Genomic DNA, 26,889 nt, shown 5'->3' on the forward strand with positions numbered 1-26,889 from the left:
AGTCACCATTTTATAGTTGTAACTTGAACAAATTCTTTAACAGCTTTAAGCCTTGTTTTCTTACCTTTAAATGTGGATAATAGTAATCCTACCTCATAAGATTGTTGTGAGAATAAAATGAAATGATGTTTATAAAGCAATGAGCAAAGAGTTTGCTATATACCAAGCACCCAAGTATAAACAATTACTATTGCTACTACTATTATTAGGCCCATTCATGATATATTCACCTTCAGGTTTATATTTCAGAGTCCAAACTTAGTTCAACCTACCTCTCTGAAGAAGTCCTAGTATATTCTCTCCAGATTAATTTCAAAATATTAAATCTGAGTCCTCCTTATTATTCATTGGAATTCTATCATTAATTATACTTCATATATATATATATATATATATATATATATATATATATACATATATACACACATACACACACACACACACACACACACACACATATTTTTCTGACAATGGATCCATAACCAGAATAAATAAGGAGTTCTCAAAATTTTGTGAGAAAAAGGCAAATAAAGACCTCCCTCCCAAAACAAACAAATAAACAAACTGGCACTTTATAAAAACAATAGCAATCTATAACTAGCCAATGAACACATGAAAAATTATTATCACCAGAGAAGTGCAAATTAAAACCATGAGATTAACTACAATGTGGTATTTTGGAACAACAATAACAACAAAAAGGGTATTAGTGGGAAAATTTAAGGAAATCCAAATAAAAGCTGTAGATTAGTTAATAGCATTATAACAATATCTTAGTTTTGACCAATGTACCATGATATGTAAGATGTTAACATTAAGGAAAGCTAGGAGAAGAGTTTATAGAAACTTCTAAATCCAAATTTATAAAGCTTCTATAAAGGCAAAATTTAAAATAAAAACTTAGAAATAATGAGGTGCCATTCCACATCCACTAAAAACCATAAAATGAAAAAGAATTAATGTTGGAGAGTATATGCAATAACCAGAACTCTCTTACCTTGTTGGTGGAAGTATAAAATAATAGAACAACTGGAAAATAGTTTGGCCATTTCTTACAACATTAAACATATATCTTTCTACTTTATGATTCAGGTATTTATATGAGAAAAATAAAAATCTATGTCTAAATAAATGCTTGCATAAGAACTTCTAGAAACTTTATTCATAATAACCAAAAACTGGAAACAATCCAGATATCCATTAGCAGGATAATGGATAAACAAACTGTGATATTTATATAAGAGATTAGTACTCAGCAACAAAAAAGGGGCAAATTACTGATACAAAGAAAAACATAGGTAAATCTCAAAAATGTTATGCTGAATAAAAGCAGCCAGATACAAAACAAGTACATGCCACATAATTCTATTTATTAGTATATGAAGTTCTAAAATAGTTTAACTCGATCTATGATAACAGAAATCAGACCAGTGGTTATTTAAGGGTGGGAGAGGGTGAGCACTGACTGGGAAAGAGTATAAGGAAGCTTTCTGAAGTGATGAAAATGTGCTGAGTGTTGATAGTAATGGGGTAATACAAGAGTATGCCTTTGTGAAAACGGATCAAACTGTTCACTTACGATCTTTTGACTTCACTCTATGTAAATTACACCTTAATAAAACCTTTAAAATAACATAAGTATGCATTATTTGTCCTTTTGTTTCCTATTCCTAAAAAGTCCTTACTTCAGTCAAAATGAGACCACTCCCACTCCAAAACCAATGCAATGACTACATTTTAAAGACTTTTGATTAGAAGCCTTAGTATAGATTTTTGAAAATCTAATTGGATTATATCCACATGTTCTCCTCAAAATAGCTGGCAACTTATCTTCACAATCAGGAGACAGAGGCATTATAGTATTTATATCCTTTGAATTGTATACTTTGGCACATTTTTCACACACAATTTAAGAATATACAAATAGCCCTCTTATCTAAAGGAATCCTAAGTGTTTTACAAACCTTCAAAACAGATTTTTAAACTATCTAATATTTTATAAGAAGGAACATTTCATGCACACTAATGTGCAGCGACATCTGGCCTGCAACATGGCAGCTGTTTAACAGCCATGACACCTCACAAAAGTTTAGGACAGGAAGTGAAGAATTCTACAGCCAACCAAGGGAAAGAGGAGGAAGGCTGCAGAAGCAGAAGGCTGCAATGGCCTGGGCTGGAACACAGCCAGCACGATGTGGTTAACACCTCTGTTGTAATGAAAAGCACAAGTGTCATTAGTGGTCAGAGCCTCATCTCACAGAAGGCGTGTCCCACAGCACAGTGACCTTTTCCTTCCATCAGGAACACTGGTTTATTTCTAATACAACAGGAAAAATTCTCCTACTAGTCATGCCCAAACCATTCCTTTCTCAGGTCTCCTTTCCAAGTATTACACTGCACACAAACTTAACTGTACTGAAAGTTGACAAGGTCTTTATCTTGATGTCAGAAGGTCAAGCCAATCCTTATTTTGACATATTTCATCAGAGGCCAATAGAACAGAGAAAGCTGTCATTTGGGTTGAGGGAGTATAGGTAAGCACATTACCATTCAAAGACAGTGCTTTTAGGTATTTTATGATAAGTTTGGTTTTATTTGTTTAGTTTTACCAAATTTTTGAGTATTTTTCCCCCCTTTGTGATAGCCTTCAAGTATCTCTCTAATGGAAAGCTCAACTGGTTTCTGTTGAGTCTAGAGATGAATTCTAGATATAGAAGAGATAAAAGAAGACCACAGATTTCTTCACATGCTTTTGGCCAGTAATATCTGCCTGTGAAAGTTCCTTGTAAGAAGGGTATGAACAGGCCTGTAAATAATCATCACACCTTGGCCTCAGCTCCCTGGAAACATAGATTATCCTTTGTTTAGCTCCAAACTGTTTTGGATGCTAGACCTCAAATTATTTGTTCCATACACAACAATTGAACCAGATCACTCAGCCTTCCAGCAACTCCCAATCACTTCTCAGGATAACTTAAGGATTTGTGCCTTGAATTTCAATGCTTCCCCCTTGATAGCCATGCATGCACAATTTAAAAGGCCAGATGAAGAAAAGTCAGTATCCAGAGTTGCATACTACAGTAAGAGGTACATTTAAGCAAAAGGTGTGGTCTACCTTTTCACAATGCATATAAGGTTGTAGTGACACCTCCTGGATACCAGAGGATACTAAAGAGACTCCAACCTTGTAATCTCACCCATCTTATTCCTCTTCCATTTTTCCCAAAGAGCAAAGCAGGTTATTTATTTCTAACTGAGACTGGAACTAGATTAATCTATTATTGCTTGGATCCAAGTAAATGTGTAGGTATGTATGGGGATTGGAGTGGTATCTGACTGAGGTTGGGAGAAAAGGAAAGAGATAGTTACACTTAAATTCTATGCCATCAGGTAAAAATAATACATGTCAATATTCACTGGCCCCCTGCTATGGTGAGAGGGGAGGAGAAAAGAGGGGAGGGAAAAGAGGAAGGGGAGGGAAGAGGAAGATTACAAAGAGATAACATTATCATAGTAGGGCAGTAAACATATAGAGGGGAAGATAAACTGTTAGAAATTCTACTATAATTTAGGTTTGGAGACTCAGATGAAACAAACAATTGTGGGCAATTACTAGTTGCCAGATACTATGCCTGGAAAGTTTACATATGTCTATTTATTTAATCTGTCCAACATCCTTGTAAAGGTAATGGTATACTCTAACTTTTATAGTTAGGAAACAAAAGTTGGACAGACAAAATGATTTCAAGTATTACACTGCACACAAACCTAACTGTGCTGAAAGCTGACAAGGTCTTTATCCTGATGTCAGAAGGTCAAGCCAATCCTTAGTTTGACATATTTCATGGGAGGCAAATAGAACAGAGAAGCACTCAAATGGTAAAGTCCTCTCAGCTCCAATATCTTGTTTCTCCTTCTATCCATCATGCTACCTTTTCATGCTGCCAATCTACTCACATTACACGTGAGCTGTGACCTGGGACTTAAACGATGTACAAATTTCACTGTGGAATGGAATTGGGAAGGCATCTTAGATAAGCAGACTTTTACTACCAGGATTTTTTTTTTTTAATATTTCTATTGATTTCAGAGAGAAAAAGAGAGGGAGAGAGACAGAAACATCAATTATGCGAGAGAATCATCTATCGGTGCCTCCTGCATGCCCCAATTGGGGATAGAACCTGCAATCAGGGCATTGGCCCTAACTGGGAATCGACCCATGACCTCCTGGTTCATAGGTTGATGCTTAACCACTGAGCAACACCAGCCAGACTATTACTACCATGATTTTTAAAAGAAAAAGTCCAAATAAAAGGTGAGTTCAGTGGATTATGTAGAAACTTGCTTTGGAGGAAAGAGTGTTATATAGAAAAGAAGGAACTGACACTCCAAAGATATGCATGAGCCAAGTTGTGGAAGGATTTTACCATTAAGCTTATATTATTCTATATAATAAAAGAGTAATATGTAAATTAGCCATCACTCCATGACCAAAAATGATGGCGCCCATGGCAGACACTAGTGGCATCGCCCAGGCAACAGGAGCCCAGTATCTACTCCTTGGCCATGGAGGGAAGGGAGGGGTCTCTGGCCAGACGACTGGGAGTGGGACACTGAGCTCAGGCTGCCACTGGCTGTGCGGCAGGAGGGCAGGAGCCTTTGGGGCCGAGAGCCCAGAGTCCCCACCCCGGCCTGCCAAGGAAGAGGCCTGTGGGGGGGTGTGCCCAGAGTCTGCTTCCGGCCTGCCATGCTGCAGGGAAGGAAGAGGCCTGTGGGGCTGTGGGCCCAGTGTCCATGCCCCGATGGCTGTGTGGCGGGAGGGAAGGAGCCTGTGGGGTCCCAAGCCCAGAGTCTGAGCACAAGGAGTTCGCGCCGGGCCTGCCTTGTGGTGGGAGGGAAGAGGCCTGTGGGGCCCCAAGCTCAATCTCCCGTGGCAGAGAAGGTACCAGAAAAACGGATCTTTCCAATTCCTGATACTGCAGAGCCCTATGGGTGCCAGGGTCCTCAACCTATAGCCCCCAGTCACAGCCCAGAAGCTCCAGTAACAGACTGGAAGCCCCCTGCCAGCAGTCCAGACAGGACCAGCGTGGCGCCGCAGCAGGCTGGGGGTTGGGGGGTTGTTCAGCAGGCATGCTACAGCCATCAAATCACCGGTGCTGAGGCTGCCCCCCTTATACACTCACAAGAAGTAAGGTCCAAGGGGGAAACTCCTGAGGCAAGGCTCCCATGGCAGCTGATGCACAGCCAGGCAAGGAAGCCGGACCTGAAAGCCCAAGCACCCGAGTACCCGAGCTTCAGGGTGTCATGGGCCAGGGCCCTGAGGAGGCCCCAGGACAAGCATCTTCCCAGAGGCTGTGTGGAAGGAGGGGAGGAACCTCTGGCTAGAAGCCAGGTGAGGGATGCTGGCATCTTTGCAGGCCAAGACCAGGCTGAGGGACAATCCCCTACCCTGCACCCCCATGCACGAATTTTGTGCACCAGGCCTCTAGCTCTCTTTATAGTGGGAAACCACTCTAGTTCTTTGAATGACATTATAAAATTCACTTTTAAGAACTGTCCTCTGTTCCCTGGATGGTGTGGCTCAGTTGGTTGGAGCACATGTGTCAAACACAAGGCCCGCGGGCCAAATCCGTCCCACCAGGCCTTGCAATGTGGCCCGCACCGCACTGTCATCACTGCACTCCGCTGCGTTTCCATCACAATGACAGTTTATGACTGTTCAGTAAACCATTCGGCCTGCGATTTAGGCTGGATTTTAGATTTTGGCCCCTTCTCTGATTGAGTTCGACACCCCTAGGTTGGAGTGTCATCCTGACACATTAGGGTTGTGGGTTCTTTCCCCAGTCAAGGCACATACACTAGGTAAGAATCAACCAATGAATTCATACATAAGTGGAACAACAAATCAATTTTTCTCTGCCTTTCTCTCTCTCTCAAATCAATCAATAATTTTTTTTTTATTAAACAACTGTCATCTGGATAGATGGATTAGGAGAGAAAGAAAAAAAAAAACAAAGAAGCCAATCTAAGGTGGTTCAGATATATAGTGGTAAATTAGAATAAAATGAACAGGAAGAGTAAAATGAAAACAACCCCTGGCACATGGTGAACAATACTCAATAAATATTTACCAAAAAAACAAAGCAGGGGGGAAAAGGCAGTGGAAGGAGAAAGTCATTAGAACTTGTTGACTCAGTGGATATGGAGAACAAGAGAACAGGTCTATCAAATGTCACTTTAATGCCAGGCCCAGGCAACCCTGAGAATGGTGAGATTATTAATCTACTAGTGGCCCGGTACACAAAATTCTTGCACATTTAAAGGGGGAACCAGAGTCAAGTCCTCACCCATCCACATGCACCTCAAAATCGCATGAGACCCAGACCTAGCTGCCCCCGCCCCTTGAGCTAGATACAGACACAGCCAGTCCCACCCTTGTCAAGCCCTGCTAAGCAGGGGGTGTAGCCTCAGGTCCCCTGGCCGAGCACCAGGATGGGAGCGTGGCCTGAGGTCCCCCAGATGGGGTGGGGTGTGTGCTTTGAGGTCCCCAGTCAAACCCCACTGGGTGGGGGTCATGGCCTGAGTTCCCCCAACCCAGCACTTGGGGAGTACCCTGAGGTCCCCCATCAAGTCTGTCTGGGTGGGGAGCATGGCCAGAAGTCCCCTGTCAAGCCCCACCTGGTGGGGGTGTGAAGCCTGAAGTCTCCCAGCCTGGCGCCAGGGCAGGGGAGAGCAGCCTGAGATCCCCTAGCCCAGTACCAGGACCGGAAGGGCACCTTAAGGTCCCCCATCAAGCCCCGTCATGCAGGGGAGCGCACCCTTGGGTCCCCTGGCCTAGCGCTGAGACCCCGGGAAAGGCCTGACGTTCCCTGTCAAGGCCCTCCGGGTGGGGGGCATGGCCTGAGGTCCCCTGTCAAGCCCCACAGGAACGGGGGAGGGTGTAGCCTCAGGTCCCTGCTGATTGCTCTTTAAGGCATAGCCTCAGTTCCCTGCTGGTGGCCTCAGCTGTGGGTGCAGCCATCTTTGTGAAAGAGTGATGGTCAATTAACATATTCCTCTTTATTAGATAGGAAGAAAAAAAGCATAATATGCTAATTGTATGGAACATCCTGATTAGTGGTTGGCAAACTGCAGCTCACGAGCTACATGCGGCTCTTTGGCCCCTTGAGTGTGACTCGGCGTTAGAACCACTTCTTCAAAATAGACTCACCCAGGCTGAAAACTGACTTCTGTGCATGGGCCACGAATTTTTCAATTGCACTTATGTGCGCACCTGCACGTGGTATTTTGTGGAAGAGCCATACTCAAGGGGCCAAAGAGCAGCAGTTTGCCAACCACTGTTCCAGATGACCTTCCGGATGAAGCCAGGACTGTGAGGGAAGCCCAGGTCCCAGGTGCCAGAGAGAAGCCAGTGCCAGCAGCCAGGAGAAGGAAGGCCTATTTTTGCACCAATTTCATGCATTGAGCCTCTAGTAGAAATATAAGAAAGGAACCAAATTTAAGAAAGAAAAATGACAGGTTAAAATATACTGCATTTAACATGACCCAAGACACCACATGAAAATGTTTCCTGGAGATAATTACCCAAGAGAGAGATGAGGCTATAGATTTAGATTTGACCATCAGCTATATAGAGTTGGAACCAAAGTAGGGAACAAAGTCACCAAGGAAAACTGCATGGAATGATAAAAACTAGGAGCTAAAAACTAGGTTTAAAACACACACACACACACATGCACAAAGGTGCAAAATAGTATTAAATGTTGCAAGCCAATTAACGAAATTAAGGCTGGGAAAAGACAATTGGATTTAGCAATTAGGAGGTCATTCATGGTGACCTTCAAGAGTTCTGATACAGGCAAGTAATCAGAGGAAAAGGCAGATTTTAGAGTGTGGATTCAAAGTAGAGGCTGTGGGACAATTATATATTTGAAAAGAATGGCAGTGAAAGAAGAGATATACAACCTTTATTTTATGTGCTAAGCTTAAGGTACCTAGGAGAACTTTAACTTTCTCAGCCCATTATTTTAATAGTAAAATTCTAAGATAGGGTACCACCATGCTATAATCTGACCATACTATGAATCAAATCTTGTCCCCTGTGTTTATAGTGTTATATAGGACTAGAGGCCCAGTGCATGAATTTGTGCATGAGGGGGGTCCGAAGGAGGTGTGGAGCCAAAGGACCCTCAAGTCTTACTGTGCAGAGTGACCACCAGGCCCCTCCTCCGCTGTGTGCATGGCCATTTTGTGGTGGCCATCTTTGTGCTGGCCATCTTTTAGCGGCCATCTTATGGTGGCCCTCTTGTGATAACATGGCACGCGAGGATCATCTAGGCTTTTATTAGTACATATATCAGTCTCAATACACCATAGAAAGCATATGAGTATTACCCTTGTCCATTCTATTCCTATCTATGTTATTATGAGTTGAACTATAATTTGATTTTATAACACTAATGTTGTTTCACTGGGACTTTAATAAATACACTTGTTGTTTAAAATAATCACCTCATTTCTCTACTCACCTTCTATTGACAACTTCACTAATTTGGAGAGATGATATTGGAGTGTGAAACCATACTAAAATAAGATTTATGTCTAAATCCAGATGTTTAGACATTTAAACCACCATGGAGCCTGATGATTTATTTTCTCTCTGTACTGGTCAGAACACATGGCTTAGAGAACACTTAAGAGAAGTGGTCTAATGCACTCCTATTTCACTATTACAACCTTTGTTTCTAATTTGGGTAAATTCACTAATAAAGTAGGCTTGATGGACTTGCACAAAACTCTAGTCAGCATTCTTTACTTCACATCAAATTCTCCAACTATGCTTCCATGGGGCAGATCCAGTGCTATCAACAAGAAATTTCTCAAGTACAAGCCATTAAACAACTCACACCTTGGTTATATATATTCTATTGTTGTTTTTTTTGTTTTATTAATCCTCACTCAGGAGTATTTTTCCATTGATTTTTAGGGAAAGGGGAAGGAGGAGAGGTAGAGAGAAACATTGATGTGAGAGAAACACATTGACTGCTTGCCTCCTGCATGTACCCCGACCAGGGCTAAGAAATCTGCAACCAAGGTATGTGCTCTGGGCCAGAATTGAATCCGGGACTCTTCAGTCTGTGGGTCAATGCTCTATCCACTGAGCTGAACCATCTAGGGCTATTATAAATTCTTTTAGTCCAAGTTAGTAAAATTTTTACTAAAAACTTAGTAAAAAGTTACTGAATTTTTCCTTCCATAATACACACACACACACACACACACACACACACACACACACACACCTACTAATAAAAAGGTATTTTACAACTAGTCAAATACCTGGGCAAGGAAGCAGTCATAGCCAAAAAAACATAGCCACCCAAACCCATAAGTATTAAACAAAGGCTTATTGATGGCACCATTGTTGATTAAACTTCAGGGTCAATATCATATTCTGAGAGTGGAAAAATGTAATAAAGTTAAATCTAAAAATCCTAGAAATTATACTCTATCAAGTTACAGCCACTAGAAAACCTAAACGAATGAGGCCCTGGTTGGGTAGCTCAGTTGGTTAATGAACTAATGTTTCGATGTCGTCCCAACAAACTGACATTTCGAGTTTGATCCCCGCTCAGGACACATACAAGAGGTAACCAATGAATGCATAAATAAGTGGAACAACAAATTGATGTTTCCCTTTCTTTCCCCTTTCCTCTCTCCCTCTAAAATAAATACATTAAAAAAAAAACACATAGAATGGTCTAAATCAAGAGTCAGAAAACTTTTTCTGTAAAGGATCAGAGAGTAAATATTTTAGGCTTTGCAGGTCATATGGTCTCTGTTACAGGGACTTAGCTCTGCCTTTGTAGTACAAAAGCCACCATAAAGAATATGTAAAGAATGGGTAAAGCTGTGTTATAATAAGACTTTATTTAAAAAATAAAAATTAAAAAAAAACAAACAGGTGGCAAAGGAAGCACCCAAAAACAACAAAACCCAGTGATGGAGTATGTCAAAGGTACATGGGAACCAACTGAAAAAATTGCCAATGGCCAAAGCTGGAACAATTTGAACAATGAAATAAAGTAATACTGGATTATAACCAAAATGATAAAATAAATATCTGAGTCCATAGTGATATAAATGAATAAATAAATAAATAAATAAATAAATAAATAAATAAGGAAGAAGAGATAAATCTCTCATGCAAAAGACAAATAATTTATGTAGATACCCCATCCTCAAGGATGTGAATCTTCCCACTCCTTAAGTGTGGGCTATGCATAAGAACTTACTTCCCAAAAGTACTGTATGGAAAGTGGAGGAAAGGATTAACTTTATAGTGGAGAAATCTGACAAATACTACTTCAACCAGGTTGACATCAACAGTTATAAGTCATGTTGACAATACATACCCTTGATATGATGCAATGAGAATGGCACTTCATCTCTGTGGCAGAGTTATTACAGGTTTTTCTTCCCCAAACCTGTAGGCCCCGTCTAATCATAGAAAAACAATAGGCAAACCTCAAGAAAGAGACATTCTAAAAAATATCTGACCAATATTCCTCAAAACTATCAAAGTCATCAAAAACACAGGAAGTTTGAGAACTGTCACAATCAACTGAAGCCTAACAAATGTGTGACAACCAGGTGTAATATGGTATCCTGGATAATGATCCTGAACAAGAAAAACAAAAACAAAAAGAACATTTATAAAAACTAAGAAAATCTGAATAAAGTGTGAGCTTTTTAAAAAAATAAGAATAATAGATGGAACAACAGATTTAGCCCGCGCCAATCTGGGTTAATTGTAATATTCACTACAGACCATGGTGGTCTCCCACAGCACTAAACAAAACATAGATATATATGACAGAATGAGAGCAAGGTCTTTAGAGACTATCCACTCTAGCCCCTTATTTTACAGCTGAGCAAACAGGAGCAGAGAGGTTGTCTTACCCAAGGCCAACCAGTCTATATCTGATAAATTTAAAGCTGGGTCTTGGGGATATAACTTTCTGGCTAATTCTCTGTATGCTACACTATGCTGCTGTCCTCTCCCTTTCACTTATGTACATAATTCCAAGTCAGTATAGGGAAAAAAAAAGAAAAGAAAAAAAAAAGAGCACTTTAGCAACTTGTCTAACATGCCCTCCAAAAAAGAAAATCCTACTATGTATGCTTTCCTGTTTTCTTTCCATATAAAATATTTCCCCTGAGTTCCTACAACTGAAAGCTAGAACCCACGAAGCACCAGAGCCCAGAAAGACTGACACTTCACTGCTTTCTGTTCCCTGATCTTGTTTACATGTGTTTGTCTGCAAAAATTTTAATGGAATAAGAGAAAATGAGTGCTTTAATTTCCTAAAAAAATCTGTGCTCCAGTATGAGTCATTGTTTTATTTTTTTACACTAGCCAGGGTAAAAGCCTTCTGGTTTTAATAACTAATACTGCTGAGTTCAATAAAAAGCACTTAATTTAATTTAATCCAAAACTTGATCAATGCCAGCTTCCCCTGGAATTTTATCTTTGTTTTAATTTGAGTCTCCATGTTCAGAAAAATGAGAGGCCAAGAGGAAAAGAACAGAAGTCAATTAGCTTATAGACTTGTTTCTAGGCAAAGGACATGAAAATACAAGATTGACAGGTAAACCCCAAGACTCTAATATTTCTGCCCTGCTCAACCAAGTTTTTCTGGCAGAATTAATGTTTTCTTTAGTCCTGAATAAAGAAACTGAACAATTCACAGCTCCATTTGAAAAATGTTTTTTAAATCAAATATCCCAAAGCCAATTAGTATTAAATTTCTAAGTTAGAAGTATATTGCCTTAATATGTTAATAATCGAGAGATATGCTACTGTAAAATTATATACAGAAAGCCTCTTGAGTCAGTTTGCTTTAATACTAATACAGTCAGACTCAGTGCTTGAGGGTGGAATGGATATGAGGACTGAAATGGAAATAGAAGGAAGCAACATCAAGAGCAGTTTGACAGCAATTTCCCAGAGGGAGGGGGCAGTAGAGGAGGTAGAAGAGAGTAAAGGAGGGATAAATGGTGATGGAAGAAGACTTGACTTGGGGTGATGAATACATAATATAATATGCAGATAATGTATTATAGGACTGTATTCCTTAAACCTATATAATTTTTTAGCCAATGCCACCCCAATAAATTCAATTTAAAAAGAACAGTTGGTAAGTTTTCTTATATAGTCCTTTTATTATTGGAATAGAATTAAATCCTATATCTGAAAACATGCATCATTTTAAAGGAACTGCCATTTACTATTAACGACATCACTTCCTTAACTTATACCTGAAAGTTCCTATTGCCCTCTCAAATGTGAACCAAAAACTTTTTGAGAGTTGGGGGTAATTATGAAAATCTCCATTTTGGTTCAATTATGCAGTTACTCAGTGCAAAAGCTTTGAGAGCTCTTCTGAAGGATCTTGAAAGAAGACCCAGCACAAGCTCCAACTTTCATTCTCCCCCCAGAGCAGGGTTATTGGCAACCACATGAGTTTACCACCATCCTGAAGTACTGATTCAGTAGTGGACCCCAAATAAGCAGCCAGTCTCATGCAGAATTCCAAACTTCAGTTCCTGTGTCATCTGGATTTTCTAAAGGGGTTTTGTGTCCACACCGAACCAACTACATTTGACAGAGTATAGCATGTTAACTCTGGGAGGAGAACATCTAAGCCAATGATTCACATACTTATAGATTTCATAGACCAGCAACATTTCCAAAAAAATAAATATTGAGAGTATCAAACTAGGGTTGCTCATTTTCTCAGTCATTTGCTTTAGCAAAATACATTTTAAAAGGAACTTTCATCAATTGTCAGCACCATTTCATAATGTTATAAAAATTTTAATAACAAAAATGTGGGAAGATTAACTTGGAACTTAAACATTAGATAAATTTAGCATCATTAAAAATTCACCACATTGTTCTTATTTTCTAATTTCATCCTTAGTTGTTGAAAACTTCATCATAGACTGGTATTCATCTACAAACAATTGTTTCAGAAATAATCAGTTAGTCTAACCCTTTTACTTTACTGATGAGAATACTGACTTCCTAAGAGATGAAGAGACTTGTCCAAAAAAATCAAATTTACTAATGGCAGAGATACACCAGAACCCAGATCTCTAAATTCTGAGTATGTTGCTTTGCCTCTGATAGCAGATTATTTCATTTGCTCAACAAACATTTCCTGATCCCTTACTACTCGCTTATGGAAAAGTTAAAGGGAGAGTGCTCTTTTTAAGAATTTATGGCTTTAGCTGGGTGGTTCAGTTGGTTGGAACATCATTCTGTGCATCAAAAGGTTGTGGGTTTGATCCTCAATCAGAGTGTGTATGAGTGTGTGTGTGTGTGTGTGTGTGTGTGTGTGTGTGTGTGTGTGTGGAGGGGGCAACTTATCTCTCTCTCTCTCTCAAAAATCAATAAACATATCCTTGGATGAGGATTTTTTTAAAAAAGAATTATGGTCAAGATGGAATAAGGAAGTAGATAGAAGTTTGGAGAAAAAGATAAGTTAATTAACAACTCTAATTTAGAAAAGAATGTATCATGCAGAGAGCTGTATATTACTATGACAGTTTTAGAAAAAGGAGGAGCCACTTACAGGTGATGACTTTGTGTCTTTTTAGAAGAGGCCACATTTTACCTTGATCTTAAAGGAAAAAGGCAGTAAGGACATTCATAGTGGAGTGAATAGTGGGAGTAGACTTAGTAGAAAACTATGATAGAATATCAAGTATTTAAATTTGGACAAAGCTTAATAGTAGATAAAGGGGGGGAAAAGAAAGGTTGTTAGGGCATTTCAGTAGATGTTGAATATAAGTCTATGACATTTACACCCATGCATTTCAAACTTTCGTGTGCATGAGATTCCCCTGAAAAATTATTAGAACACAGATTTTTGGGACCAGAGATTCTGATTCAATAGGTTTGAATGGAACTTGGGAATTCATTTCCAATAAGTTCCTAAGTTATATTCATGCAGCCCATTTGTAGGTTACACTGTGAGTAGCACTAACATTAGACAACATTTAGAGCAAAGGAGTGATGTGCTCTATTATTATCTATATATTCACTTATCTTGTGCTGAAAAATGGAATTACCCAAAGAACAATTATTAATGGCAGACCTTTACAATCCTTTCTTGTGAAGATTTTTTCCCATAAAAATATCATCCAAAACTCAGTGAAATTCTTGGAGGAATGATATCTTTTCTGCTTAAGGAGACATCAAATGGAATGTGTCTACAATTGAAAGTCACAAATAAAAACTTAAAACCATCATCATTTTAGAAATATAAAAGACTAGGAAGGAAACTAAATGTGCTTATTAACTACTTCTTTGAAAATCTTTAAGCAAAAAATTTTACAAAAAGTAAATAAGACTTACTTGGGAAGAAAAATTATTATGGAATCAGCCAATTTAAGAACTGCATCTTTCCTTAGAAGCAGGAATAATGTTAACACTATTACCTCCAAGCTTGGAGGGAAGGGGGTCAGACTCATGAATTGCCGTGTTTTGGAAGAAGAATTAGACTTGACTCCTATGATTACAGAGATCAGAGCTACCACCAATAAGTAGAAATTTTAATGGATGCTGGTTATTGCAAAAAATAAGAACTTATTTTTAAAGGCATACCTTTCTAAGTCTATTCACCTCATGGTAAGAGGAGCTGCCCTACCATACAACAGTTTTAGGCAAAACCTGTTTAATAATTTGGCAGGTTTATTGCAAAGGGAAATCAAGCAAGGCTTAGATAGTATTATTGGCCCAGATGACCTTCAAGAAGCCATCAAACTCTAAAGCCTAGAATTCCTTTCTCATCTCAACCCCTACCAGCTAAGAATCAGCAAAAGTTTAGCCAAATACTTCAGAATAGACAAAAAAAAAAAAAAAACCTCTCAGGAGGATAAAAATTAATTGCACAATTTCAGAATATCAACCACTCAACAGTTATCTGATGAGCTACTATTAGTGCTGGAAACCTGAACTCTTAAGAAAGATGCTCTTCCCTCTATAGAATGTTACTTTTCATTAGATCAGAATCTTTAAATCCATTTTGATATATGCTTTTAATACACATTTTTAGGCACCTACTTCATATCAGGCACTATACCTAGGTGTTGTCCTAAAATAAATATACTCAGATATTACACAGAATGAAGCCCCTTTCATTTTAAACAGTTCTACTCCCTAGTAGAGAGGTTAGTAGTAATAAGGAGGTGGCAGGGGGTGGGGGTGAGGAGAGAAGGAATAGGTACCTACTTAAAGAGCTTCTCTATTCTGGAATAGTCTTCTACCACCTGAAAGCTCATAAAACTCCATCAATAGGAACCTTTTTCCTTGGTTCTTAAAGGTTTTGTATTTGAAGATTTCTCTTATAATATCCCCCAATGCTAACATCTTGCAAAACTGCAGTATGATATCACAACCATGATATTGATACTGATACCATAAAGACAAAACATTTCCATCAACACCAGTATTCCCTCAGATGTAAAGTACAGCATAGGGAATATGCTGTCCATAATATAGTAATAATTGTCCATAATATAGTAATAACTATGTATGGTACCAAATGGGTACTAAACTTATTGGGGTGATCACTTTGTAAGCTATATAAATATCTGATTACTATGTTGTACACCTGAAACTAATATAATAATAAATATCTGATTACTATGTTGTATTCCTAAAACTAATATGTTTGTCAACTGCAACTGAAAAGTAAAAATTTAAAAAGAAAAAAAGGCAAAAAAGTAAAAATTTAAAAAGAAAAAAAGACAAATAACTTAAAATTCATCTTTTGACTTTAGTTTCTTACCTGTAAAATAAGTAATTTTGACCAAATGATCTCTGTGGACAACTTCAGATATGGAAATCTAGGACTTACTAGGTCTACAAACCAGAGAATGTGAGCAGCTCATGACTGTGTTTTCAAGACTGCCTAGAAATGGAGGTTGGAATCATAAGCAGTCCAAAGTACTTTCAATGATCAAACCCTCTCCTAACCTTGATGTTATAAGGAAATATTTAAACATGCCTCAAAGCCTCATGGGCAATTCACTCCCTCTGAGCTGTTAGACAACCTTTGGCTAATAAAGATTAAACAAATAAATATAAAAAATGGTTCTATCCAGCATCCTGAGAGGCCAATTTGCTGCTAATGGTGGTGTTTAGGCCCTAAAAGGGTATTAACTTACAGAGTAGTTAAGTCTCCAAACACAGACCAGAGCTTTAAAAGATGTACAGGTGCCAAAATTAAGGGCCAAATTACCAATCTGTTTTAAATGATGGTCTGGGAATGCTCAGTATGACAAGGAAAATGTATGACAAATAATATCTTCAATACAAAGAAAAAGTTGCTTGAATTTATTAGAGGAAATGTGCTGCCTCTTGGGACTTCTATTTGCCCACTCCTCTAAGAGGTGATTTTTCAAAATCGACTTGAAGTCACAGTTAATGCAAAATGACCCTTTAAACACAAAATAAGCTCATTTTTAACAAAAACAGTTTCCATGTCAGCATTTGCCAAAACCTTTGAGAACTTAGAAATCCTTTCCTTAATGCACATTCCATTAGTATCAAATCTAGGTGCTTCCATGATAGGCTAAATGCTTGCATTACTCAACATGTGCAAAAGCTTTAGACCAGAGTAAAGGAGGCTTGCCTCTCTATTCACCAACAAGTTTAAAGAATTGCATTGGCAGCCCTGCTGGATGACAGCAGAATGACTTCCTGCTAAGTAACCTCCATTTCCAAGGTGACAGGAAATGGGTTTAAACACTGGTAATATCACTAATCAATTTGAAGGAGCACATGTTTCCAGCCTGAATTGTGAAGTTTGGTTGCAATGTGTTAGCTGCTTGCTGGGCCATATGATTCAGCAAAATGACAGATGAAAGGAAAGGTCAGATTTACTAAGTGTTGAAGAGGTGTCATCAAGAGTTGCATATTACTTCAAGATGCCCTCTGCATCAGAGGCATCTCACATATAGGAGGTTATTTCTCCTATATAATTCTTCAGTTTCCCCATAACTTCTATGGAAGCTCTCAACTTTATTTCAACACATGAAGAATCAGACTTTCTCTTTCTTATTCCTGATTGAGACCAAATTGTCCAAGGTAATGTATCCCAATACATTTCGGTGTGCTTCCACTGGGCTGAAAGATGATCTGACATTCTATTTCCAAAGCAATCTCACAGCAGCTTCTCTAGAACAGAGCTTTCTGAGCTTTTTACCTCCTACTACAACTATAAAATGATTTGTTCTTTGCTGAGGCATACCAGGAGGAAGAGCAGGGTAGGAGTATGTTGATGTTTTGAGGGGAGGGCAGGGCATCTAGAAGTAACACTGTGATGGACATCCAAAGGTGTTATGAAGAACACACAAGATTACCGTATTGAAAGTAAAAGACAACAATGCCTTCATGGCTGTTCTTTAAAGGGCATAGATAACCTGCTTCTAAAGTACCGGTAAAAGAGATTTACCTGAGAGAGGTAAAGAGAAGCATTCTAAGTAATGTTCTGGAATAATCACCAGCATCTGTCTTAAATACTGGCTGGAAATGGTGACTCAGCTCAATTTAAAAGTCCAGGAACACAGAGGCCATGGACACTACTTGGCCAAATAAAACAACTGGCTATGGCACAGGAGGGTAATTTGCTAGGGGAGTGAAACCAGAGCCCTATGAAGCATTTTCTCAAAATTCAGGGTAGAAGAATTAAAAGGTAGTCCATTTCCCAAAATTATAACTCCTCTTACAGCTTAGATTCCTGTCTCAAGAGGAGGGAAATAAGCTGTTCTCCACACTTAGCCTACAAACTATGTGCCTAATCAATACTTGTTGAATGTGAAAATGGTGTGGGCAGTGGTATTAATCTGAATTTGCAAACGTTACTAGAGGCCTGGTGCATGACATTTGTGCAATGGGGGGGGGGGGGAGTCCCTCAACCCGGCCTGGGCCTTCTCTCACTCTGGGACCCCTTGGGGGATGTCTAACTATCAGCAGCTGTGAGCCAAGCTTCTGGCTGAGCAGCACTCCTCCTGTAAGAGTGCACTGACCTCCAGGGGACAGCTCCTGCATTGAGCATCTGCTCCGTGGTGGTCAGTGTGCATCTTGGCTAACGGCCATTCCGCCATTCAGCCAATTTGCATGTTAGCCTTTTATTATATAGGATAAGAAGAGTTTATTGAGCACTAGTTGTTGTGACAGGTTCTGTGTAAAGGCTGTGAATGCATTATCTTACTAAATCCTAATAATCCTGTAAAATAGCTAATATCTCCCATTTCACAGATGAAAAAACAAAGGATGTTTAGGGAGGTTAAATAACTTCTCCAAGATTAATAAACTAATAAAAGATAAGAGCTAGGATTTAAATATAAGTCTGGTACACTTCAAAGTCTATGCTCCTGATCACCTTATTTATTGCCTCTTTGAGGGTAAAGGCAGGGCAAGATGTAGATTCATCTCTCTACAGGATCCTACTTTCAATTGATTAGGGTACTTTCTGCAGCAAAGAACAAGAAAAAAATAATTTAACAATACATAAATGCAATATCTACATAAATGCAATATCTCACATAAAAAGACTAGACTTAAAATAAGGTGTTTTTAGGGCTGATTAATTCAGTAGCTCGGCGATAACTTTATTAATGTAACTAAACCCTTTCCAATTTCTGCTCTGCTGTTCTCAGAGCATTGGCTTTGTCCTTAAGCATGTCCTTTTAGTACCAAAATGGCTGCAAGCAGCTGCAGGTCTTACCTCCTCACACAATTGTCTTTCTAAGCACATTTCTTTTAAAGTGAGGAAATTTTTCCCAGTAGCTTCCCAGTAAACTTCCATTTCTATTTAATTGGCAATTTTTAAACCAATTATGCAAGGAGAATAGAACTACCATGACTGATTTAAAGAAATTGAGATCCAGCCAAAACCAGTTTGGCTCAGTGGATAGAGCATCGGCCTGCGAACTGAAAAGTTCCGGGTTCGATTCCGGTCAAAGGCATGTACCTTGGTTGCGGGCACATCCCTATGAGGGGGTGTGCAAGAGGCAGCTGATAGATGATTCTCTCTCATCTATCCCTCTCTGTCCCTCTCTCTTCCTCTCTGTAAAAAAATCAATAAAATACATTTTAAAAAAAAGAAAGAAAGAAATGGAGATCCACCTATCTAAGGTTGGGAAGAAATCAGTTTCTTTCAAAAAATATAGCTGTCTGTTTCTGAACAAATGTGAGGCTATTTTAGAATGGAAGAAGGGCAGGAATGGCTGCCTGGTAGGAAACTAATAGTAACTGCCACATACCCAAACCAAATCATAGTGAAACTAGAAGCTCTATCAACTGAAGCATTTTCTAACGACTTCCAAATATTAGTTGACAAATGCTTTCAAAGTTATGTTAAAAGGCAAAGTAGCAATCAATTCCAATCTTCTAGCCTTTGAGAATGAGAGGAAGATGTAGAAGCAACCAAAAGAATCAGCTTTCCAACCATCTGATGCCAAAGAAGGAAATCTGTGATTTCTTGGTGAGTCTAGAGTCCAGACTCTGGAAAAAGAAAGTGAAATATGTAGAAGCCATTCTTCTGATCTCCTTGCCCTTGAAACAGAAGACAAAGTACTACATTCTGTATCAAGGACATACAATGGCTCTTGACCATTTACCATTGCTGCAGAATTTATTCTATATTAAATCAGGGGAAAACCATTCCTATCTATTATTACCTTGAGATTGTTAACTGGGGATTGCTATTTCATGTCTCTTACCATTAATTTAGGGATGATAATCTCTGTTTATATTAATAAACATTTCTGAAATAACATGTAAAAGTTCTTTGTGGCATTTAATTTTCTTTGCAAATAGAAAGGCCTATTCAAAGTTAGCCAGGAGCATGACTTACATGGTGGAAATTAAACTATTTGGCTTTTTGAAGAGCCTTTGCCAGTGGCTCACTCTCCTACACTTCCATGAGACAAGTGTACTTCTCAACAGCTTGACCCTAAGTCTGATTGGCCACATGGCTTTCTGTGGCCAACAGTACGAGACTGAAATGATACTGGCCTAGGCCTTAAGAAACTTTACATGTTTCCATCTGCTCTCATGCATTTTATCATTGCCCAGATTAGTAAGCTCACTGGTTCAAAGAGCAGAAATGCCTAAACTAAACCCAGTCTAGATAACCTAATTCCCAGTCAGCTGACCCTCAGACTATAAATAATAATACATATTTGTTGCTTAAAGTCATTAAATTTTAGGGTCAATTCTTAAATAACAATAGCAAGCCAATACAGTGCTCAAGTGTAACCATATTCAGCAAGGAAAACATATGAATTAAACAAATTGGACAGTCTCCCAAAACAAATCCCCAAGCATTTTGTCCCAATTACTTTCTACTACCAACACACTCCAGAGTAATCGCAATTTTTTTTCTTCTTTATACCATGCTTCCAGGAGAAGGTATTCTTTCCCCATTAATTCTCTCAGTACCTTCTAAAACTGGCCATTTGTGTTGCATACTCATTTGCTCATTTAAGTAAGCTCCTGAAGAACATGGGTTTTGTCTTATACTAAACATATCAAGATTAACGAAGTTACATAAGACATTGCATAACATGTAAGAGGTGCTCAATAATGTAGGTTTAATTAAAATTTTATTCCATTTAATTACAGTGTCTGATGACTAAATGATTTTCATTAGGACCACTACTGCTGGTTATCCATGGAAATTTCACTGGATGAGTCTCTCTTTCCTCAAGTCCTTTCTGTCTACCTAAAGGTGTTCACTGTGACTGTCTCCCACCAGGTCCAATTATTTTCTAACATGTTTGCTGCTACTAGAGTATATAAACTTTGTCTTCATCCATGACAATTTATTAATATTAATATATTGCTTAGTTTCCATCAGGTATGATATTAGCTGATTTATAAGCACAATCTTCTTTCATACTTAAGAGAAGCCCTTTGAGGCAGATTATCATCTTTATTTTATAGATAGGAAAACATTCACTTAGAATATCATATCCAAGGCTTACACAGAAAATTAAGATTACTACTAAGTCATCCATATCAACAAGTTCACATTTCCCAGCAGCCTTTTTCTAAGTCTCTATACCTGACAAAATACTCTTCATGACGGACATACCCAATAACTCCACATATCCTACCCTGAAAAGTTCACTCCATGAGCCCCAAAGTGTCTGGTCCATTATTGCTTTTCTCCCTGCGATATTAGTCTTCAAACCAATATTTATTTTCTAATTGCTTTTTTCATCCCAGAAGCATTTTGGGAGTAGGAACAATTTTTGCCTTGAATTGCAAAAGTTCCCAGAGACTTGGAAAAGACTTTACCCTTCAAAGAGGAATGGAGAAAATTCAGAAAGAAAAGTATCATCTCTCATTGATGTGGGAGTGTTAAGTGAACTTTAACCCAGAAAAAAAAAAATTGTTTTACTGAGATTTTATAAAAATTTCACACGTTACTTAATTATAATATTCTATGAAATAACCTTAGTTATTATAATAACTAGTTACTCTCTCAATTAATAACTTTCCTCGCCAAAGCCGGTTTGGCTCAGTGGTAGAGCGTCGGTCTGCGGACTGAAAGGTCCCAGGTTCGATTCCCATCAAGGACATGTATTGTACATTAGTTGCGGGCACATCCCCAGTGGGGGGGTGCAGGGGGCGGCTGGTTGATGTTTCTCTCTCATCGACGTTTCTAGCTCTCTATCTCTCTCCCTTCCTCTCTGTAAAAAATCAATAAAAATATATTTAAAAAAAATAATAATAATAATAATAACTTTCCTAAGTGAAAACTGTTTCTATAACTCTTCTGGAGTCTTATCATGTAAGTGGGCTCTCTGTTTTACATTATCCCCAAATTTAAAATGTCATGAAGACTTATTTACAAAGCCCTTCTACAATCATTTAATGAACACAAATATGAGTACACATGATATCAATGCAAACAATCCAGAGATCACTACTGAGAGATATCACATCACACATGCAGACCATAAATATATAATTCACCAGCACTGTATAAGGATTCCAATTCCTCCATATCCTTGCAAACACATTTCCCATTTAAAAAGTATTATTATGGACATTCTAGTGAGTGTGAAATAATATTTCACTAGGATTTTTATTTGCATGCCCTAATAAATAATGATATTAAACTTGTTCATTGCTTTATGGGGTGTTTTTTTCTTTATTGCTTTTTTTCCACTAGACCAAGTTTGTCAATAACTGTTGGTTTTATGATTTCAAGATTCAAGATCTTAAGAGAAACAATTTTTTAAAAATCTGTCCTTCCCATATTCTCTCCCTTTAGATTAACTTCTCTTTTTCTCAGCTAAATGGTAAGATAAACACATTCCAAAACTTCCCTCACTCCTTTGACTTTCCTTGATGTATGAACAAAAAGGTGCTATTCAAAAAAGGTAAACAGCATATTTGGTGGGGAAAAGTAGGAATAGAGAGAAATATGGAACCTATGAAGTAAGACAACTGTGGAAGATTAGATGTGTTCCTGTCTCTTTTAACTTTCTGTATACCTTTAATGAGGCATAACTAGTGTACATTAAACAATATATATTTAAAGTATACAACTTAATACATTTAAAAGTGTGTGTGTATACATAAGAAACCATCACTACAATCAAGATAGTGCACATAGTCATCACTCCTGAATGTTTCTTTATGCTCCTTGGTAATTCTACCTTCTTGTACCCAGGTAACCATTATTCTGATTTTTGATGCTGTAGTTTAGAATACATTTTATACAACTTAAATCTAATATTTTAAGAGGGACATCTAAATAATTTATCCTGGTAACTTTTTGCTCCATGTATTTCAAAACTTTGTTGTTAGGTACATACAAATGTAGGATTGTTGTTTTCTTGATGAACTGATCCTTATTTCATTATGTAATATTCTTCTTTGCTCATGGTAATTTTCTCTGAAGTCTACCTTGTCTGATATTAATGTAACCTCTCCAACTTTCCTTTTATTAGTGTTTTCACAATATAAGTTTTTCCATCATTTTACTTTTTTATTGTAGTAAAATGCACGTGACATAAAAATTACCATTCCTATTGATCTTCCTTCATTTCTAATTTTCCAATTGCCTCTAGCACCATTTCCCTTCCATCTGAAGAATTTACTTTAGAAATTCTTTTAGAAGAGGTGTTATAATAATAATGTAATCTCTCTAATGTATGAAATAATTATTCTGTGAAATGTTTGCTGTATGGAAACCCTCAATATTCTGTAACTTCCAAAATTAATGACCATTAATAACACTATTTCTAAGTTAAAAGAACTCCAGAAACATTCTGATGACACCATCAAGAAACTTGGAGCAACATCAAAAGCCATCAACCACCTGCTCTTGATACCCAGCAGCATGACTCTCAATATAGCTGTGGACCTGGCTGACCTTGATAAGTAGTACTGTGACTTCGGGACCACCATCGTTTCCCACTGGAATCTTTTTAACCCCATCTATTACATCCAAAAAGAATGAAACTCCCTTACCTCTGCTTGGCAAACAGCTAAAACCATTTTATTTCTCTTGGCCATTATCTCCCTCATCTCCCTCTTCATTAGATTCTTACGCTACAGAAGGAATAAACTATATTAATTTTGGCCCCCTCAGGGACCACCGGGTGGAATGTTATAATAATGTAACCCCTCTAATGTATGAAATAATTATTGTATGAAATGTTTGCTTTATGGAAACCCCCAATACTCTATACCTTCCAAAATTAATGAACACCCCAATATCTTGTAAAAGCTCTGAGCCCTTCAAGTGTAACCGCCCTGCTCCTAGCATAAGGTACACTGGCTGGGCCACACCAATAAGAACACAGTTGGTTACCGTGGTCTATATAACCCCAGGACCAGCTTCAGTTGTGGTCTCCTATCCTATAAGAGGAGGGAGGTCTCCACGTCGCTCCGAGAGACAAGCCCCTGATTGCTCTGCTATGTGAGCCTGAACCAACTGTCGCCGCCTGCCTGTCTCTATTTTCATCGTCTGTCCTTTAGTGTGTATCGCCGGGTGGCCTTTACTAGAGCCTAGAACCCTCTAGGAATAGGTAAATAAACCCTGTATGATTGCATACTAATTCTGTCTTGTGTGTCATGTGTTCTGGTTTGGCTCAGCTGTCTAGACATTGAAACACCAGAAGATATGCCATTATTGCTGACTCCTGGTCACTTGCATTTGTCCCACTAAGTCTATACAGATAATCAATTAATTGGGGCATAATTGGGACAAGAGGTTTCCTAGAAATGAGTTATTTTAATTAGTCTGAGAATATATTTAACCTTCTTTTTGAAGGGTATTTTCAACTATACAGAATTTGTAGCTGATGGTTCTTTTCTTTCAGCACTTTAAAAATTCTTGTTCTACTTCTTTCTGGCCACCATGGATTCTAATAAGAAATCTGCAATGTTTTAAATTGTAGTTATAAATAATACATCATTTTTCTCTGGCTGCTTTCAGCATATTATTTTTTCTTTGCTTTAAGTTTCAGCTGGTTGATTATGACATGTCTATACATATGTATTTGGGTTTATACTGTTAGGGATTCTCTGAGCTTCATGTATCTGCAGGATTATATCTTTCAACAAATTTTATAAGTTTTTTACATTTTTTTCTGCAATGCAGTTCTTCTCCTCTCCCTCTAAGATTCAAATGACATGCATGTTAGACATTTTAGTTTTGACTCTCAGATCCCTGAGGATCTGTTAAATTATCTTTCTACCTTTCTTTCTTTTTGCTAAGATTGATGAGTTTCTCTTGATCTATCTTCGCATTCACTGACACTTTCATCTGTCATCTCTATGTCGCTATTAAGGCTCTATAGTGACTTTATTTTAGTTATATTTTAGTTCTAAAATTCCATTTACTTCTGCTTTATATTTTCTATTTATTTACTGAGACAGTCTTTCTTTCCATTTGTTTTAAGAGTGTACACATTAACTTGTTGGTACATTACTATGGTAGCTTAGAATCTGTCATATAATTCCAACATTTATGTCATATTTGCATGCTTATTGTTTTTTTCAATGCAAGCTAAGATTTTCCTGGATTTTGTATGACATGTAATATTGAATACATCCTAAATATTTTGAATAGTAAAACTCTGGGTCTTATTCAAGTTCAGACTAGTCCTCCTTGGGTTATGATTTCAATGAGAGTCCTATTTTCAAAGACTTTACAGTGCTATTTTAATATACAGTGGAACCTTGGTTCTTAAACTTAATTCATTCTGGAATGCTTCCTGACAAGTGATTTGTTCAAAAACCGAATGATTTTTTCTCATTAGAAATAATGTAAATTGAATTAATTCATTCCAGACCCCCCAAATGATTCCATTTTAACTTTTCTTATATACTGTACATGTATAATGTATTATTTAATATGTAAACAAACACTTATTTTCTTAAGTTTATTGAACCATCCTCTGCTAGCCTTAAATGAATCACTTTCAGCACTCATTCCAGGAGTGTCTTTCAGGAGCTCAGTATACAGCATCTTCTCTTTTTCATATGTCATTGCTTCCAAAATGCTGTCACTGGCTAACTGCTTTTCATTATTCCAAATAAACAAGAGTTTTTCTAACTCTTCAATTGCCTGTGAACATTTTTTCTTTCACACCCTTAAAAATGTTAATATTCTTAATAGCTTCTTTATGTTTTAAAAATGTGCTAATCATTCATTTTGCCAGCAACAAAAGCAAAAAAAAAAAAAAAAAAAAAAAGCACACAAAAATATTCACAGCACAACTTCCTGAGATGTTAACCAGGTGAGGTTTAGCTATAAACTGATTCATATTGGTGGATTCTCTCCTTTCTTTGTGCCTGGGCTTTTTGTCATGCTGATGTATCAGCATGAAAGGGTTGTTAGGTCAAGAACTGAAGTTTTGTTCCACAACCAAGACATTGTTTCCCCATGAACAACTTGGTAGAGAACCGAATTGTTTGAGATGGGAGGCAAAGTTTAACTGTATTTTACTTTGTGTCTACCCTCAGTGGCCGTATGACCCTTGATCGTTGGTCTAGTGTTGGAAGCTGCCTTTTACCTTCACTAGCAGAGAAGAGTGGACAAGGAATCCGGAAGGCTGGTCAACCTTGAGGCTCTGGCAAGGGTCAGAGCCATACACCCACTGTCTAGTTGAGACAAAGCTAGCTGAAGCAACTTCCACCTTTTACTCTCATGTAAAACCTTACTGATGAGATAGTTTGCCTGTTACTGGAAATTGCCTGCCTAAGGGTTATCACTGGATCCCAAACCTGAATAAAAGAATTGCAAGGCCAGAGAAAAAGCGAAGTCCTGTTTTGGACTTCTGCATGGACCCCAATTCCCAAATTAGTATTTTCTTGTCTCTTTCATTTGTGTACGGCCTCCTCCGGTGCCCAAAACCTGAAGCTGAACCCTGAACCACACAGAACGTGGGGGGTACTCTCTCAGTCTAGCTCTTAATTCCATTCTCAGTTTTAAATATGGTATTTAGGACCAGATTTATGCATGCCTAACTCAGGGATGAGCCTTGGTATGCATAAATAACTCAGTCACTCTCCCAAACTCCTCTCTCTTAGAACCAATTTGATTCTTTAGCTGTCTAATTTTTAGTTGTGTTAAGCAGTACCGGAGCAACCTTTGGTCTAATACTGATTTTGCCCCATCATGAGGGAAAATCCTTCAAGTAATTTATCTGTGGGTCACAACAGGTTGAGAACCGCTAGCAGGGTTGCCTAAGACCATCGAAAACACAGATATTTACATTACAATTTATTAACAGTAGCAAAATTACAGTTATGAAGTAGCAATGAAAATAATTTTATGTTTG

The 26,889-nt window shown here is 38.0% G+C and overlaps 1 protein-coding gene and 1 long non-coding RNA gene across 2 annotated transcripts in view; one reads left to right on the forward strand and one right to left on the reverse strand.

Moving 5' to 3' along the window:
• The window catches only part of HPSE2 (heparanase 2 (inactive)), a 439,765-nt gene that overhangs the window by 311,995 nt on the left and 100,881 nt on the right, over positions 1–26,889 (reverse strand). The window lies entirely within an intron of this gene.
• Positions 732–26,026, forward strand: LOC118719396. Its single transcript, XR_004988113.1, has 3 exons — positions 732–742; positions 15,246–15,258; positions 25,768–26,026. It is a non-coding gene; the product is annotated as an uncharacterized LOC118719396 (long non-coding RNA).

Source organism: Pipistrellus kuhlii, unplaced genomic scaffold, assembly GCF_014108245.1.
Source record: "Pipistrellus kuhlii isolate mPipKuh1 unplaced genomic scaffold, mPipKuh1.p scaffold_m20_p_15, whole genome shotgun sequence".
In the NCBI taxonomy this organism is placed as follows: domain Eukaryota; kingdom Metazoa; phylum Chordata; class Mammalia; order Chiroptera; family Vespertilionidae; genus Pipistrellus; species Pipistrellus kuhlii.